Source organism: Molothrus ater, chromosome W (assembly GCF_012460135.2).
Source record: "Molothrus ater isolate BHLD 08-10-18 breed brown headed cowbird chromosome W, BPBGC_Mater_1.1, whole genome shotgun sequence".
Classification (NCBI taxonomy): Eukaryota; Metazoa; Chordata; class Aves; order Passeriformes; family Icteridae; genus Molothrus; species Molothrus ater.
Genome location: NC_050510.2, coordinates 9,476,409 through 9,493,949, shown reverse-complemented (window position 1 = coordinate 9,493,949; position 17,541 = coordinate 9,476,409). Strand labels below are relative to the sequence as shown.

The window sequence follows — 17,541 nt, the reverse complement described above, 5'->3', positions numbered from 1 at the left end:
GTGCTGGGAGCCTTAACAGGTATCATATGTTAAGGGGAGACCTCACCTGGCACCAATCAAGGGAGAGAATGCTTTTACGATTGGGCTGCGAGTGACCCCCTCCCCCTTTGCCAGGGGGACAGACTCCTGGATGCCTGGGAGAAAATGCCCAGGAAATCAGGCTATGGGAGGAGCTTTAGCACATAAAAGCAGTTAACTCCACCACAACTGGGAGTATTTTTCCAGCTTGGTCCCCCTCCCCCCTGCCTTTTCCTCCCTGCAGTCCTGCTTCCCTCTCCGCACCTGTCGATCTGCTCTGCTTTGCTGCTTCCCTGAGGCAGTTCATCACCACGACAACCTAGTGCTCCGCTGTTTCCCCAGTGGAACAGCTGCTGCCTGCACCCTGCCTGTACCCATGTTGCCCGGCAACAGCCCGCAGCAGCTAGCCTGCAGCTGTAATTCATCGACACCAGAGGCAGGCTGCCCGCTGCTGCTAGGAAATAGTGCCCAGCTGGTCACAAGAGCAGTGCAGGCTCACCACAGCTTGCAGCACTCGCCCCATCTGCCAAGCTGACGCCAACAGGGCACCTGGGGTCCTAGTGGTAAAGCTGTTCCTGTCTTCTGTTTCTCCCTCCGTCTCTTTCCCCCCTCTGCTCTCTTTTCTATTCGCCTTTGGTAAGAACACTTATCTTTTGTGAAAAACACCAATCACTTGTTTTAAAATTCTAAAAGTTTAATAGTAATAAAATGGTTATAAAAATAGTAATATAATTAGAGTAATAAAAATTTGAACAATTGTGATTAGGACAATACAAGAGAATAAAAAACAGAGTTATGGACAGTCTGAGTACCTTTTTCTGGGCAAAATAAGCCCGATAAAGGACACACGTTAACAGAGGATTAACCCTTAAAAGCAATAGCCTGTTGCAAATTCATACACCTCATACATGATGCATAAATTCCATTCACACTAAGGATTCTGTCTGGTCAGTGTCAGCTTCTTCCTCTTAATCCTAATGGCATCTTCAGACCTGAGCGAGGCGGGAAGAAGTTAGTTTCTTCTGATAAGAGAGCAATAAATTCTTCTTCTCTGAAAGATTTAGGTGTCCTGTAGCTGCTATCTCAGTACAAGTCCTTTCTTTAAAAAAAGTATCTCACATACATAGTACCTATTTTAACATTATGTTATAACCTAAACTATATTTACCACACTACTTAAAGGAAATTAATACAGCATACCTTTCTAACATAACGCATATAATATTCATTTTAATATTTGAGAAAAGCCAATAATAAAATACGCATTTTTCACAATCCCTCCTCTTATTCTTTGTAAATCATTTGGCTTGAGCAATATTTCTTGTCTACTTGCATCTTCTGGAGTATGCTGGCAAAATAAAACAGGGGATAACAGGGGATAAAACAGTTGTAACACATAAAAGGAAAAATCTTAATTTCTTCTAATACATTACCCTACCAGGTAGGTTTTAATATTGTTTCCTAATTATTGTACTGGTACCTGGGTTATTTTATATAATTTTTTTTTCTTTGATTTCTTTTGCTTTTTCTAGAATGACTTTTCTGTGGTCATCAATTTTCAACAATCTGATATATTAAACTTTCCACAAACACCCCCTTCGTTAGCCAATAAATAGTCCAAAGCCAACCTATTCTGATACACTACAGTTTTTGTTTAGCTTTGCTGATTCAATAATAATTCCAATGCCCGAGCAGCTTTATTTGTTATCATTTCTATAACTGCTTGGAGTCTTGTAATACAACGCAACATATTTGGGGTCAGTACAGAGTTAGATTGCTGTGCTGGTTTTACTTTTTTGTTTATTAGTTGTTTTTTTTACCAAATCCTGAACTGTATCTTTAAGATTAAATGTAAAACAAATCCATCTCTCTCCTTTTGGACATTCAATTCCCCGTCTATTACCACTTTTTCATAAGTTTCTTGCAATCCAATAATTTTCTCAGTTTTGCCTTCAGGTTCTTAATTTGGATGGGTTATAACAGTGGCTGTTGACATGGGTGTGTGTCATAAAAGAGGAACTTTGGTTTCTTTCCATGTGATGCTTTCTGTAGCATTTGTGACATGATCTTGCTGGTATCCCGAAAGGGAAAAGACAACAAATGAGTGACAGAAACAGGAGTAACAGAGGTCCAGTATGGCTTATACTCCCACCTCCCATGCCTGTGAGGTTGCAACACTCAGTAGGTGGATTTGATCTTCTTGGTGGCGAATATAGAGGCCAATCTGGTCTTGCCCTCTATTTCCTTGTCACTTTATCTTAGCTAATTTCCAGGCAAATAGTTTTTGACACCTCTTAACTGTAGTTTCCCACCGTTCCTCAGGTATCTCCCATTCAACAGGCACTAATAATTCCTATCCACAAAGAGCATAAATTTTGTGAACTACAATAGTAATTATTCCCACAATTCAAACCTTTACTTATAACCCAGCTGGCATGTCCAGTATTGGGATGAGTCATATAAAGTATACAGTATGGCACTGATGGAAATGGTAATTCCTCCTCTCCCCTGTACAATTCACAGGCTAAGGTCAGAATATAAGAACTCTTTGACCAAAACAGTCCTGATCCTTCTGTCTGAAGTATTTCTCCCCAAGATGTTTTATTCAGGCAGTGCTTGAAACCAGTGATGTAAGCTTTGCCTTATTTCTTAATTAGGTGTTATTCTTTGTACATTCCTTGGATCATTTCGGGTCTTCCCAAACCATTACCACCCAGTCCCCGTTTGAAAGACAATTTGGTCTCACCCGGTTTAGGTGTGATAATCCATTCCTCAGGTTCCTTCACAAGTCCTTTGATTTTGCTGGTATGAATTCACCCTCTTTCCCTGGTTTGGATTGCTGTTTCAGTAGTACCTGGAAAGGACTTCTTAATAGCATAGTGATAAAGGAAAGACAATACTGCATTACCTTTTACCAGTAGCTTTCTTCAAAACTTTCTGGGTTTAGCTAAAAGCTTTCTCCACAGCAGCCTCTTCTTCTTGTATCTAGCTGTGCTAATAGCTGCAGAGGCAAATTCTTCTTTCTGTCAGCTACAATTAATTAAACAAGAAAGGCCAGGCCAATTTTAACACAAGATGAATCACATCTATTGCTTTTTACTTTTTGGGCAACATTTAATTATTTTAGCCTTACAGACACATTTTTCAGAACAAAACCTTCTTCTTTTTAACAGCAAACAAAACCAAAAAACCCCTTACTTACAGCCATGGGCATGGGGACCCTGGGGGCATGCCTTGGGTCCCTTTCACCCCCTCTGTCTCTCTTTCTCTCTTTCTCTCTCTCTCTCTCTCTCTCAACCCACTTGCCCGGGCTGACACTGCCATCCTGAACTCAGGACCACGATAGCCTGGGAGCCACCCTGGCAGTTCTGCCACTGAGCCAGCCTGCTCCTGGCTAGCAAACCTATGTAATCTGCTCCCAGCACTGCCACTGGGTCACCTCCATGAATCAGTCTCTGCTGCAGCCCCTGAGACCCCACCGCTCATACGGAGCGGTCAAACACCTCCCAACCTTGACAACCCCAAATTTGGCATACCCAGGTGCTTTTGACATTCTTTTTTCCTTAGTCAACTTATCCTCTTTTCTCTTCAAGGAGGGCCTGTTCTGCTAAACCTTTTCCGGACCGCAGTTCGGCATCAAACAACCTCCTAAAAACCATGTGTTAAGACACTTCCCTGCCCTTCATGCAGAAACTGCATTCACCACTCTTGTTTTCCTCCAGCACCAAGACATCATCACTCCACATTCCAACATCCCAGAGTCTGCTAACCAGCCCCCTTTTCCAACTTCTCTCTTTCTTCTCTTCTTACTTTCTTTTTCTTTTCCTTATCTTTTTCTCTTTTCTTTGATTCAACACACCTCGGACTGTATGAAGTGTTCACACAACTAGTTTACATCCAAAAGTAAGCTTACAACTTTCTTTTACTAGGATTGCAGTAGCTGATATAGATACTGGCCAGCTGTGGCTTACTGGGTCCAACATCTTTGATAAATAAGCTACTAGTCTCTTTACTCCTCCCCACTCCTGAATTAAAATTCTGTGAGCTACTCCATTTTCTACATCTATGTACAAATGAAAAGGGTTTTTCTAACAAGGGTAAGCTTAAAGCTGGTACTTTGGCTAGTTTTAACTTCAATTCTTCTAATTTAACATCATTTTCCTTAGTTAATTTTCTATATAAAAATTTTATTACTCGTGTGTACCCATCAATCCATAATCTGCAATATTCTAATAATCTGAGTAGTTTTCTGATTGCCCTCTTTGAAGAGGGAGGGGGAAGAGATAAAATTCCTGCAATTCTCTATTGGTTGAGTTTCCAGCTACTCTTTTATTAAATGTCTAAAATATTTTACCTCTGGTTCTACAAATTACAGTTTCCCTCTCGATACCCTTAATCCTTTTTCCCCCAGAAAATTCAAAAGTTATATAGTAACTTTTCTAACTTTAACGTCGGTTTCTCAAAAAAAAAAAAGAAGTTTCTATTGGCCTTCTTTACTGGGAGAATAGGGGTATTATGAGGAGACATACAAATTTCTAATGTCTCATCTTTTATAAGTTCTTTTATTACTGGCTTCAAACCTTCACGTCCTTCTAAAGATATGGGGTACTGATGTACATGTATGGGACAATCTTCTCTCTCAGTTGTAACCCTTATGGGGTCAATATTTAATCCTCCCCTATTTCTTTCCCCAGACCAAACTTCCTTGTTGATTTTTTTTTTCCTCTTGGCCTAATTTTAAAACTCTAGCTGTCATTTTCCCATCTTCTAGTATAACCCCTCTTTCTAATTTCACTTGTAAGTCTCTTCCCAATAAGTTGCTATCTGCCCCTGGGACCAATAAGACATCCCTCATCCAAATTTTAGTTCCCCCCTCAATTACCACATCTTTAATGACTGGAACTGTAAAACTTTCTCCTTTTGCCCCTGTTACTTTTACAGTATCTTTGCTCACGCTATAACCTTTTGGAATATTTATTATTCAGGTTCTTTCTGCCCCTGTGTCTACCACAAATTCCAATTCTTCTTCTTGGGGACCCACTTTTAAGGTTATCACAGGCTCCAGATGGTATTTCTTCCTTAAAAAATAGAGCCTATGACCTCCCTATTCCTCCTCTGTGCCCATCTCTTTAAAGATTTTTAGATCATTCGCCTGCTTAGGACAATTTTTCCTATAATGCCCTTTGCCCCCACAGTAAAAACAGACATTTCTGGAATGCTCCTGAGACTTGGTTTGTATTGGGTTGCTATTCTTTTCCTTTGCCCTGTCTCTACCACCTTCATATTTTGGAGTAGTGCCTGTGTGGTTTTGATTTTTCTGGAAATTGTTTTCTCTCATGGTGGCTACCATAAGTTTTGCTTTACATTTAGCCTTTTCTTCATCTCTCTGGACATAAACTTTCTGAACTTCCTTTAATAAATCATCTAATGATCTATTATGCCAATCCTCAATTTTTTTTTTTTTTTTTTTTTGTAATATCTGGCCAAGCATTAGTAACAAAGTTAACTCTTAACAAAGCTTTTCCCACATCAGTTTCAGAGTCTATCCCGGAATATTGTTTCATATTTCTCCTAAGTCTGTCTAACTATTCTGTTGGACTCTCTTCTTTCCCCTGCTGTGCCTCAAAACCTTTTTTAGCATTTTGCCCTCTGAGTGCTGCCTCTCTTATTCCCTTGATTATTAAATTATGATAGTCATTGATTTGTTTCCTCCCCTCCTCATTATTTTGACCTCACTCAGGAGGTGCAGTTGGCATTTTGTCTTCTCCGGGGGGCCCCTGCGGATTATCTTTTTCCCAAGCCTTTATTCCAGCTGCTCTGATTAATTGCCTTTTGTACTGAGAAAATATTATTTTCATTATGGACTGCATCTCTTCCCAAGTATAAATGTTTGGACCTAAAAATTGGTCTAATTGTTCAGCTGTGCCCATGGGATCCTCCAAAATCCCTTTGATTTATTTCTTAAAATTTCTGACCTCAGAAGAAGTCAAAGGGGCATTTACAAACCCTGTTCCACCCCCCCCATGGGAACCTCTCTTTATGGAAATAGACGAATCCCTTCATCTAACTCTTTTCCTTTTTTATCTTCTATAGCCTTTCTCCCATGTTTTGAGAAAGAATTTGGAGAGGGCTGTCTTTTAACTGAGCTCCTAGTGTTTCGATAAGGTGATTCCTCTGGAGAGAGAGAGTTTCCCTGAACAACCGGAGCAGTGGTTACCAAGGGAACAGAGCTCAGGGCAGGATGGGAGGTAAGGGGAGGATATCCTGCCGAGGCTTGGTCTTCCAAGGATGGGATGTAGGCGTGGTCTGCTGCCGGAACCACCAGAAGAAGGAGTATTTCCAGGGGATAACAGACGGGACCATGGATAGCATGCATGTGGTTAAATGGCGGCTGAGTCAGCGGCTCCCGGCAGAGGCAAAGCAGCAGCGACAGTGCCCGACGCAGCTGGTACAGGCAGGGCAGCCGGGGATTGAGCAGTGGGAGAAGTGATTGGGGATGAGACTGCTGCAACCGATGGGACCTCGGCGCAGTTGTGGTGGTGGTCATAGACCATGTAGCAGGAGGGACCCCAGGCATGGCCGTTAGGGCAGCCGCAGACCAGGCAGCTGGGACGGGGGCAGACAAATTCACCGGCGGGGCCGGGGCTGGGGTGTGGGCAGGGGCAGGTGGAGCTGAAGCGGGCAGTGAGTCGGGACCCAGGACAGGCACCTTGGCTGCAAACGGACAGGGCCAGACCTGCAAAGGATCCCACTCTTTTTCTGTTTTTTCCTCTTGTTCCCCTCCCTTTCCTTTTCCCTTTTCCTTTTCTTGTTTTGTCTCGGAGGTTTCTGACACTTTAAAGATTTTTATTCTCCTAAAATCTCCTGTCCAACATATGGCATATTCTCTTTCTTCTGGATTAAATGGGTTTTTTTTTACAAATAAATCCAGAGTCTAACAAATCTAAACTTCTGCTTGGATATGTTGAAACAGTCAATGAGCTAACTCACAACCTCCTAATGTTGTTTTTTTCATCACCTTTTTATTTATCCTTTGGCAAATTATGCATCTTTCAGTTACTTGCTTTGCTACTCCAAAAATCCCAATGCACCCATAGTTCCTTAAAAAATGATCACACAAAGCCTGAGTACCCCAGTGGGTTTTCTGATGCATGTCTTCTAATATTTCCCTAGTGTTATAAATGATCAATTGAAAAGCCAAATTATCAAAAATGTGAAAAGATTTTATTTATCTTTTTCCGTGACTAAAATACAGTCCTCAAAACCACCACAGCCAAAGAGACAGCGTCGAGCCTGGGTTCAGCGCTGGGTGAACCTGGATCCGACCTCTATCGCATCAAATCCCCCCCCCCCCCCCCGTTCACGAGAGTCACTTCTATCACTTCTAGCAATGAGGTTTTATACAGTTTATTGTGCCCAAGGCGAAGGAGTCCCAATTCTTTTTGTAACTCTTCATATTCATAGTTGGTTCTTTCACTGTGCAGAGCTGGACAAAGGTCATCTCCTGGTTGATAAGCCAGCGTTGATCGAATCCGGGGAAGTCGTGTATTCACATGTATCTTCCTGGCGACTTTGGCTATCTTGATTGATGTTATCTTCAGGATGATGATTGTTCTTAGGCGGTTTCCAATGACTCGAGATACCGGCGATCATCTCGTTGGGTGCGTCTATTCTTGGGGATCGTTATCTAGCCATCTCCAGGAATTTTGGAGTTTGGGGGATCGTTATCTAGCCATCTCCAGGAATTTTGGAGTTTGAATAGACATCCGCCTCTCAGGCTGCTTGTGGTCAGAGACTCGTTTGGATTTCACAATCTTTATAAAATACATTCTTTGATAGCATGAATTATTTCTAACATATATTACAATCCCTCCCCTTTAATATCACCACATTAATTCATACTCCCTCTATATCCCAAAATTACTAATATCTATTTATTTCCTACTTCTACCCTCCACCTTTAAGGGTCTCCTACAAAGAGAAAACTTTATTAAATTCTTATTCAATGTTCTCCTTGCAGGATTCCCTGTTAACCATTATAATTGTTCTCATTTTTTTTGACCTGTTTTTCAAATTTTGCCAAGACCTCGGCAGCATTGCTTGCACACTTCCTCTCTCCCAGGCTCATGATCTTGGATGTGTTGTTTCCAGAAGCCAACTCCTGGTCCATGGGTACTATAAGTATCTGCATACCCTGTACCATGGAATGTATCGGTCAAAACAAGGAATTAGACACGGGAGGAATATGACTCCTGCTACTGAACACAGCACAAAAAACATTATTTTGTTCCACCAGGCCCCATCAAACAATCTGTCCCACCAGGATGACTGTAAGATCGAATTCCATTTTTGAACTGGGACATGGGCTACTTTCTTAATTTCGGGTGCCAATCCTCTTATGGTTTCCCCATAATCATCAATTTCGATACAACATTCCAATTCATTGAATTTTCCACACACTCCCCCTTCTTCGGCCAGCAAATAGCCTAAAGCTATTCGATTCTGGTACACAAATGCTCGTACCTGGATGTGCTGCCGACTTAATAGATCCAGGGCCTCTGAAGTGTGATTCGACACAATTTCCACCACTGCCTGCAACCTGATCAGCGGGTTCAGTAGATAAATTAGAGTCTTATATCCATAGCTTCCGTCCTCGGCCCATGTGGCCAGCCCATAATAATAAATTCTTCTTGCTGCTGGCCACTCCTCCTCCCCCCCAAGTTTGCCTGCCACTTATGACAGGTATCATTTTCTTCAGGCTTCTTCGCTCCCTCCTCAGGGTCTCATACAGAGGACTCCCTGGTAAGTTACTTTTTGTTCGGGGGAGAGTGAAGAAGACTGGTCGGATCATGCCCAAAGTGCATGATCCTTTCCACCTTTGAGGTAACTCACTGTATGCTTTCTTTCCACAGATCCAATAAATTCCATCTGGGGCTTTCCATCTGATGTTAGTTTTCTCTGGGTCTCCCCAATATTCTCTCAGACCCGCCAAGGATTGTTAAGGATTGGCTCCAGGTCTCTTGACCCAGAAAAGTCCTATTTGTCTATTCCATTCACAATTTGTTTTGTTTTTCTCATTCCAGTACCCCATAGGAGGTTCTGGTTGCTAGAATTTGCCCTTGCTGTTTGAATTTACCCTTAGAGTAGTTATACACAGAGTGTATCCCACCCTTTCGGTATATTCTTTCCCCTCTCGACTGATGCAGATCGTTCCAATCACCCTTTGATCCAACACCCATCCCTCAGGTCTCTGTGCCAATTTTGAGACCCTTGGGTTGTCCCATTTCAGAAGCTGTTCCAGAGCCAAACCTTCACCCTTCCAAGGCCATTTCTCTGCAGATTTCAGCCCTCCGCAAATCCAACAATTTGGCAATCCCAATTCCGTGGCAATTTCCTGCATTAAATCAATGAATAAGTTCCAGTCTGGGGAAGGTAGTTCCCCATCAGCATATTGTTTCTCGAGCAGTTCGTACTGCTCTCCCAGAATTTTCAATCTTTCTTGTTCCACTCTTTTCTTCCTAAGTTCTGACTCCCTTCTTTTCAGCTCCTGAGTAATTTCCGTCATCTTTCCCTCAGGATCCGTTCCATCTTTGTTTCTCGCAAAACAGACAACCCTATCATATTGCAGGCAGACTCTATCATCGTTTGCCTGTGCTAAGTCCAATATGATCGGCTCTCTGCTTAGGGTGAATTTGTTTGTCAAATTTAACATTACTTCCCACCCAGTACATTTTCCCGTTCATCACACACATCCCCAGTCTCGAATTGTCATAACACAATGGATTCACCTGGTGATATGCTACAAAAATTGACTCTGTCTTTCCCCCAACCCACATTGTCTGATTACATTGATTGCAAATGGGGATTGACATTAGTTTTACATTCCTTTTCCATATTTGATATTGGTGCTTGTCTGACTGCCCGTTCCACATCCCTGCCTTTGGATCTATACACAAGATCTCTTTGCCTGATCTGCATAATTTGATCCGAGTGCTGTTTGTCAAACAGTACCTGCCAGACCCCTGATGCACTCCTCCGAGGCTTGGTATGCTGAGATTCCCGTCCCTTTGCTTAATTGGGACTATCTGAGTGCATTTACTGCACTTGTCCACGGAACTCTCATTTCCATCATGGATCGGGGTCTCAATGTGCAGACTCTGCGTCCCGCACATGGCTAGGCTCAGGCCAATCAGGATTCCCACCAGACGTACTCCTCTGCCTTTGCATCTGCCCCCTGGGGTGCCACCAGCAGCGAGGAAGACCATCTTCGCGGCAGCAGGAGTATTCTTCAGGGAATACATTTTCAGACCTTGCCACATACCTCCTCTTAAAGGCGCCCCACCATGAGACCTTGACAGCATCTGAGCTGCACAGTACTTTGATTGATTTCCGACACTCCACATCCAAAATCTCTGCCTTAGATTTGAGTTTTCCACGCACCTCATTCTGAAAAATGTGGAACCACTCCTGTGAGTCTAAATCAATGATTCTTAAGTTTGTGGCTAGGGCTAGAAAACAGTCAGTCAGTTCAAGCTCCTCTTCCAGACACTAAGTGCACAATCCCTTTGGCCTCTGCCCCCTTCTGCAACGTATAACAAAAATTCCCTGACAGTATTCACACTTAAAGTGTACAAATGGATAGCACACACAATCTGACCGTATACATACGATCCGTTCACCGTCAGTCATTTATGAGGACGTTGGAGTTTGATTTTCAGGTTGCCTGGGGAAGAAGTGACCCTCCACTCGGGGTGCTTCCTCCTGATGTTCGACCTTCTTCACTCTAGACCTGCGTCTCCAACCTTTTTCCATTGTCCGAATGGCCATGTCTGTTGTCAGAAGGACAAGAAAGGGCCCTTCCCAGTGAGGGGAGAGGGGCACATCTTTCCACACTTTCACAAGCACACTGTCACCCGGTTGAATTTTGTGGGTAGCAAATCCTAGAGGGGCGCTCTGAGATACTATCCCCTGTTTCCTCAGTTCCTGTAAATTTCTGTTTATCGCTACCAAATATGGTTGAATCTGGCTATCCTCCCATCTGGGGTGTCCCACCGGCATCCCGTGCTTGTATGGCATCCCATATAGCATCTCAAAGGGTGAGAGCCCCGTCTCTGAATGAGGCATTGTCCTGATATTAAGCAAGGCCAGAGGGAGGCATTTCAGCCAGGACATCCAAGTTTCTAAAATTAATTTATACAACTGTGCCTTCAAGGTCTGATTCATCCTTTCAACCTGTCCTGAGCTCTGGGGAAGCCACGGGGTGTGGTATTCCCATCGAATGCCCAGTGCCTCTGCCATCTGCTTAATAATTTTCAAGGTAAAATGAGTCCCTTGATCTGAGTCAATATAATTCACCACCCCACATGGAGGCACAATTTCTTCCAGCAATTTCCTGGACACAGTCTGAGCTGTTGCCCTTGGACTGGGGAAAGCTTCCACCCAATGGGTCAGTTTGTCTACTATTACAAGCACAAATTTGAACCTTCCCACCTTGGGCAATTCAGTAAAATCGACTTGAATTTTTTCAAAAGGTCGGTACGCAATGGGGCAACTCCCCAGGATCGCCTGTCTTGCCTTGGTTTTCTTAATTTTCCGACAGATCAGGCATCCTTGTACGTCTTGTTTGGTCAATTCATAAATTCCTCTGCACCCGAAAAATTTCAACTGTTCAGCCAGGGCCTGAGCCCCCCCAGTGTGTTCGCTGGTGCAGTCTCCTCAAAATCCTCCTGGTAAAACCATTGGAGACTAGTTCTCTCCTGTCTGGTAGTTTCCAGTTACCTTCTTCCAGTTTCCCCCCAATTTTCTCATAACTTTCAATCTCTTTTGGGGAAGGCTGAGGAGGGTCGTCTGGGGCCTCGATTCCTTCGATCTCCAGGGTACTTACCATCATCAGTGCAGCAGTCTTGGCCTCCTGGTCTGCCAAGTTGTTTCCCCGGGTCCGGAATTGCATCTCTGCCTTATGTCCCTTCACATGGACAACCGAAATTTCTTCCGGCTCCCTTATCGCTTCCAGAATTTGCCAGATCAATTCCCCATGCATTAGTCCCCGTGCCCATGTGTTGATCAACCCCCTTTCTTCCCAAATTTTTCCAAAGGTGTGAACCACCCCAAAGGCATACCTAGAGTCTGTAAAATTTGTTCCCTTCTTTCCCTTCAGTCTTTTCAAGGCTCTCAGAACTGTGTACAGTTTGCAAGCCTGTGCTGACCAATCCGTGTTCAGGGGGCCTGCTTCTATCACTTTCCCTGTTTGCCCATCCACAACTGCATATCCTGACTTCCTTTTCCCATCAATCACCCTGCTTGAACCATCTACAAACCATTTTTCCCCTTTGTCTAATTCCTCTTCTTCCAAATCCTCCCTAATCTTTGTCTGCAATTCGACCGCTTCCACGCAGTCGTGCACGAGTTCCTCCGAAGCTTCCCCAAACAAGAACTGAGCTGAGTTTTGCACGGTTGTTGTCTGCAATTCCAAATCCTGTGAATGAATCAAAATGGCTTCATACTACAACAATCTAGCATCCGTGAGCCATTTATCTTCTTTCTGTTGTAGTATGCCCCGCACATTGTGTAGTGCAAATACTACCAAAGGTGCTCCGAAAGTTACTTTCTTGGCTTCCTCCACCAACAGTGCTACAGCTACAATCACTTGCAAGCACGTGGGCCAGCCCCTGCTTACAGGGTCCAAAAGCCTAGACAAGTAACCCACCGGTTTCCTGACTCCTGCCCAGTCCTGTGTCAGCACACCATGTGCCGTGTGATTGCTCACATCCATGAACAACTGAAATGGCCATCTCACATTGGGGAGACTCAGCAGTGGTGCTGATGTGAGTGCTTCCTTGACTCCCCTGAATTAGTCCTTGTCCTTTTCTGTCCATTTGATTCTGTCCGTGGTGAGTTTTTCATACAAAAACTTCACCTTCTCACTGTATCCCTCGATCCACTGCTGGCAATATCCCAACAACCCCAGAAGTTGCCTAACTTCTCTTTTTGTCCGTGGGGGTGGTAAGGCAGTAATCCCTGCCACCCTTTCAGGATCCAACTTCTTTTTCCCTCTGGTTAACCAATGTCCCAAGTACCTGACCTTGGGCTCTGTGAATTGCAACTTCGACTTTGACACCTTCAATCCTTTTTCCCCTAAAAAGTTCAAAAGTTGAATGGTACTCATCCTCACATCCTCCTCCCTTGGACCTGCAATCAATAAATCGTCTACATATTGTAGCAATTTTGTTCCCTTCGTTGGTACAGAGTGACTCAGCACCTGTTTGAGTGCTTGCCCGAAAAGGTTTGGGGAATCAATGAAGCCCTGAGGCAACAACGTCCATCTGAGCTGCTGCTTTCTGTTTGTTTCTGGGTCTTCCCACTGAAATGCAAAGTAATCTCTGCTGTCCTCTGCTAAAGGACAAGTCCAAAAAGCATCTTTCAAATCAATCACGCTGTACCACGTGTCCTCGGGAGAGATGTTATTCAGCAGGGTGTAAGGATTCGAGACCGTGGGGAACAGTGTCTTAGTCCTTTGATTCACAGCCCTTAAATCCTGCACTAGCCTGTAGCTACTGTCCGTCTTTCTCACTGCCAAAATTGGGGTGTTTTGCCGGGACATGCACGGCTCCAAAGTTCTTTTCTTTATCAATTCGTCAATCACTGGTTTCAGTCCCTCCCTCCCTTCCATGGGGATGGGGTACTGTTTGATCCAAATAGGATCCCCTGGCCTTTCAATTTCAATGTGGATTGGCTCGATGTCCAGCCTCCCGGCCAGCCCTTGGACATAACAAACCTCTGGATCAATTTTCTCCTCATCCTGGGTGGTGAGTTTATACAACCTCACCTTGAGCTGGGAATTTTCCACTGCTATACTGATTTCCAATGCCACCATCAAGTCCCGTCCCAGCAAATTAAAGTCTGCATCTTTTATTAATAACATATTTCCTATACACTTTTTCATTTCTGTCTCTATTTCGACATCCTTTATAATCGGAACCTTAAAAGGTTCCCCCTTTGCTCCAATTACCATCATTGTATCATCGCTCAAAGAGTACCCTCACAGTAACGGCTGCACTGTGGTCCGTTCAGCCCCTGGAATCTACTAAAAACCAAATTTCCTGCCTGTGGGGTCCCACTCTCAATTTTATCAAGGGCTCCCTCAGTGTTCCGGACCCCAAGCTGAAAAGCCCCTGACACCCCTAATCTTCCTGAAACATAGTTTGATCCTTGACCTTGCTGGGGCAATTCTTTCGAATGTGCCCTTTTTGCTTGCAGTAGTAGCACTCGATGTCCTTTTTCTGGTTGTTGGAACCCTTTCCTTGGGAAGGATTTTGCTTCTTTGCCAGCACTGTTTTCAACGAATCTCTGACCTGCTCCTGTTTCTGTGCTTCCCTTACTGCAGCCACCAGCACTTTCTCTTGAATCTTTTGCTTTTCTTCGTCTCTTCTCATGTAGACCTTCTGGGCTTCCCGGAACAATTCCTGCAGTTCCCTATCTTGCCATCCATCTATCTTTTCCAATTTCTTCCTTATGTCTTCCCATGATTTCGCCACGAACTGAGTTTTCAGCAAAACCGCCCAAATTGGAGAGTCAGGGTCCATCCGATAATACATTCTCAGGCTCTTTCGAAGCCTTTCCAGCCATTCTGTGGGTATTTCGTCCTTTCCCTGACATTCCCTGAGTACTTTACTCATATTTTGTCCTTTCAGCACCGCCTCCCTGATTCCTTGTATTATCATATTTCTCAAATTTATAATTTTCTGTCTCCCTTCTTCCATCTGGGCGTTCCAAGATGGCTTTTGGTTTGGCCACCCCTGATCTCCCCGCTCCCCCTGGGGATTCCTGTTCTCCCAGTCCCTGATCGCGGCTTGTCTGATCATTTCTCTCTCCTCATTGTTGAACAGCGACCTCAGGATCACATTGAGATTCTTGTATGTGTAGGTGCTGGTTCCTAGAAATTCATCTCGTCTTTCCACCACCCGCAAAGGATTGTCCATCAATTTCCCCATTTCTTTCTTGAAAGCCCTCACATCCCCAGTGTTGATCGGTGCATGTACCAAGCTGATAATTCCCGGAGCCGTCGGTACTTCACGTAAAGGGAAGAGACCGAGCTTTTCGTCCTCATCATCACTGTCTCCAGTGGTCACCCTCCTCGTTCTCTGCCTCGTTTGATGGGCCAGAGGAAAGCTGGCTTTCTTGGGGGAAAATACCTGTTTTTCCTCAGTCGTGAGGCGGGTTGGTGGCTGGGGCTGCTCTCATGGGAGCAGAGGTGCCATTGCCTGCCCACGTGAGAGACAAGGCACCGCGGCCAGCTCTGGTGGGAGCCGCAGTGCCGAAGCCTGTCCCTGCGGGATCGATGCCTCTGGAGGCAACGCGGGCACCAGAGGTACCTGGGCTGGTGCAGGCTGGGGTGTAGGGACAAGGTAGGGAGGTGGAAGGTTGTCCAGTGGTTCCCACTCCTTGCCCCGGTTTGCTGAGCGTCTGAGAGCTGATCGGGTATAACCCCGAACAAGCGTATTTCCACATCTTGGCATATTCAATTTCCTCAAAGTCCTGCAGGCAGTGATCGACTATGTGGTCGTACAGGGATTCGCATGTCCACATCTCGAAAGTGCTGAACACTGGCCAAACCACGTATTTTGCGATCTCCTTCCCCCCCCACTTTTCCATGCAAAACTGTATCATCTTTTCCTTGGATTTTCCCACTCTCCTGGGGCTGTCATCCCAACGTTCTAACATCTATCCCAACGTGCTTTCCCTCAGGATTTCAGGCAGAACCTTCCCGGGATCTTGGGGAGGTTTTTCTTGGGGCTTTTTCTGGAACTTACTTTTTCCCAACCCCATTTTCCCAAAAAACCTGTTCGCTAATTTTCTTACCTTGTCTCCTTCGGCTGGGATGCTCGACGTGAGTCCCAAGTCTCTGTCCAATGTCGATTTCCTAAGTTTGCGAAACACCACCAGTCTTTTCAGCCACCCAGACAACCGTTCTGCGGGTCTTTTGACTGGTTTTGAGCCCTCTTACCTGATTCTCCAGATCAGAAGGCAGACCAGCTCCTGAAATATTCTGGGAACGTCTTTTCCCCCTTCCCAACCCAACCGTGATTGATTCTCTGAACTCCCTATGAGTCCCAGGTCCCACGTGTGATAAGAAAAAGCGCTCGCTTCCCCCTTGACCAACCACGTCCCTCGCGGGATGGTGGAACTGCGATCGTGGGGTCCACAATCGCTTTGTGATAGAATCACGTCTCACACACACACTTGATCACACCCCACTCAAGCACGCGGTACTCACGGTTCCTTTCCCGCGTGAATTCTTCATGCACGCTGATTTTCCGAGTTAAATAGAAAAAAAGCACCGCGGCCTCAGAGATCCCCCTTTGGATCGTTCTGAGTTTCTGAGAGCTGGGCCCATTTTTATCCCTCTTTGGCTGTGGTTCGGTGTTTGGTTTTGTGAACTCTCAATCCCGTCAGACCACTGAAATCAGCGGGGCGCCTCCTGACTGGAAAGGGGTCCCTGAACCTCAAATTCAAATCACATCGGGGTCACCGTGATTGTTTTAAATGATCAATTGAAAAGCCAAATTATCAAAAATGTGAAAATATTTTATTTATCTTTTTCCGCGACCAAAATACAGTCCTCAAAACCACCACAGCCAAAGAGACAGCGTCGAGCCCGGGTTCGGCGCAGGGTGAACCTGGATCTGACCTCTATCGCATCAAATCCCCCCCCCCCCCCCCCCCCCCCCCCCCCGTTCACGAGAGTCACTTCTATCACTTCTAGCAATGAGGTTTTATACAGTTTATTGTGCCCAAGGCGAAGGAGTCCCAATTCTTTTTGTAACTCTTCATATTCATAGTTGGTTCTTTCACTGTGCAGAGCTGGACAAAGGTCATCTCCTGGTTGATAAGCCAGCGTTGATCAAATCCGGGGAAGTCATGTATTCACATGTATCTTCCTGGCGACTTTGGCTATCTTGATTGATGTTATCTTCAGGATGATGATTGTTCTTAGGCGACTCGAGATACCGGCGATCATCTCGTTGGGTGCGTCTATTCTTGGGCTAAGGTGCCGATCGTTATCTAGCCATCTCCAGGAATTTTGGAGTTTGAATAGACATCCGCCTCTCAAGCTGCTTGTGGTCAGAGACTCGTTTGGATTTCACAATCTTTATAAGATACATTCTTTGATAGCATAAATTATTTCTAACATATATTACACTAGTAAGCATTTTATTAAGTAATTGTCTTTCATCAGGAAGTTTTCATTTCTCTGATTTATCTTCTTTACCTCCTATCTTGTTTAATTGTTTTTTCTTTGCTTCACTAAACTTTGGAATTTCCAATTTTTCCTCATTTGGAGTTAATATTAACATAACCCTTTCAGCTCCATTTTCTGCTGCATCCTTAGCTTCCTGATCTGCCAAATTATTTCCTCTTATTTCTGGGGTCTTTACCTTTTGGTGTCCCTTAATATGTACTATAGCTATCTCTTTTAGGTAATCTTAATGCCTCTAAAACCTTTAAAATAAGTTTCTCATGTAC

General features: G+C 44.5%; 1 protein-coding gene across 5 annotated transcripts in view; it reads left to right on the top strand.

Annotated features, from left to right (window-relative positions):
* LOC118701491 (CBP80/20-dependent translation initiation factor-like) overlaps nucleotides 1-17,541 on the top strand; it is a 442,809-nt gene that overhangs the window by 129,563 nt on the left and 295,705 nt on the right. The gene's annotated exons all lie outside the window — the stretch shown is intronic.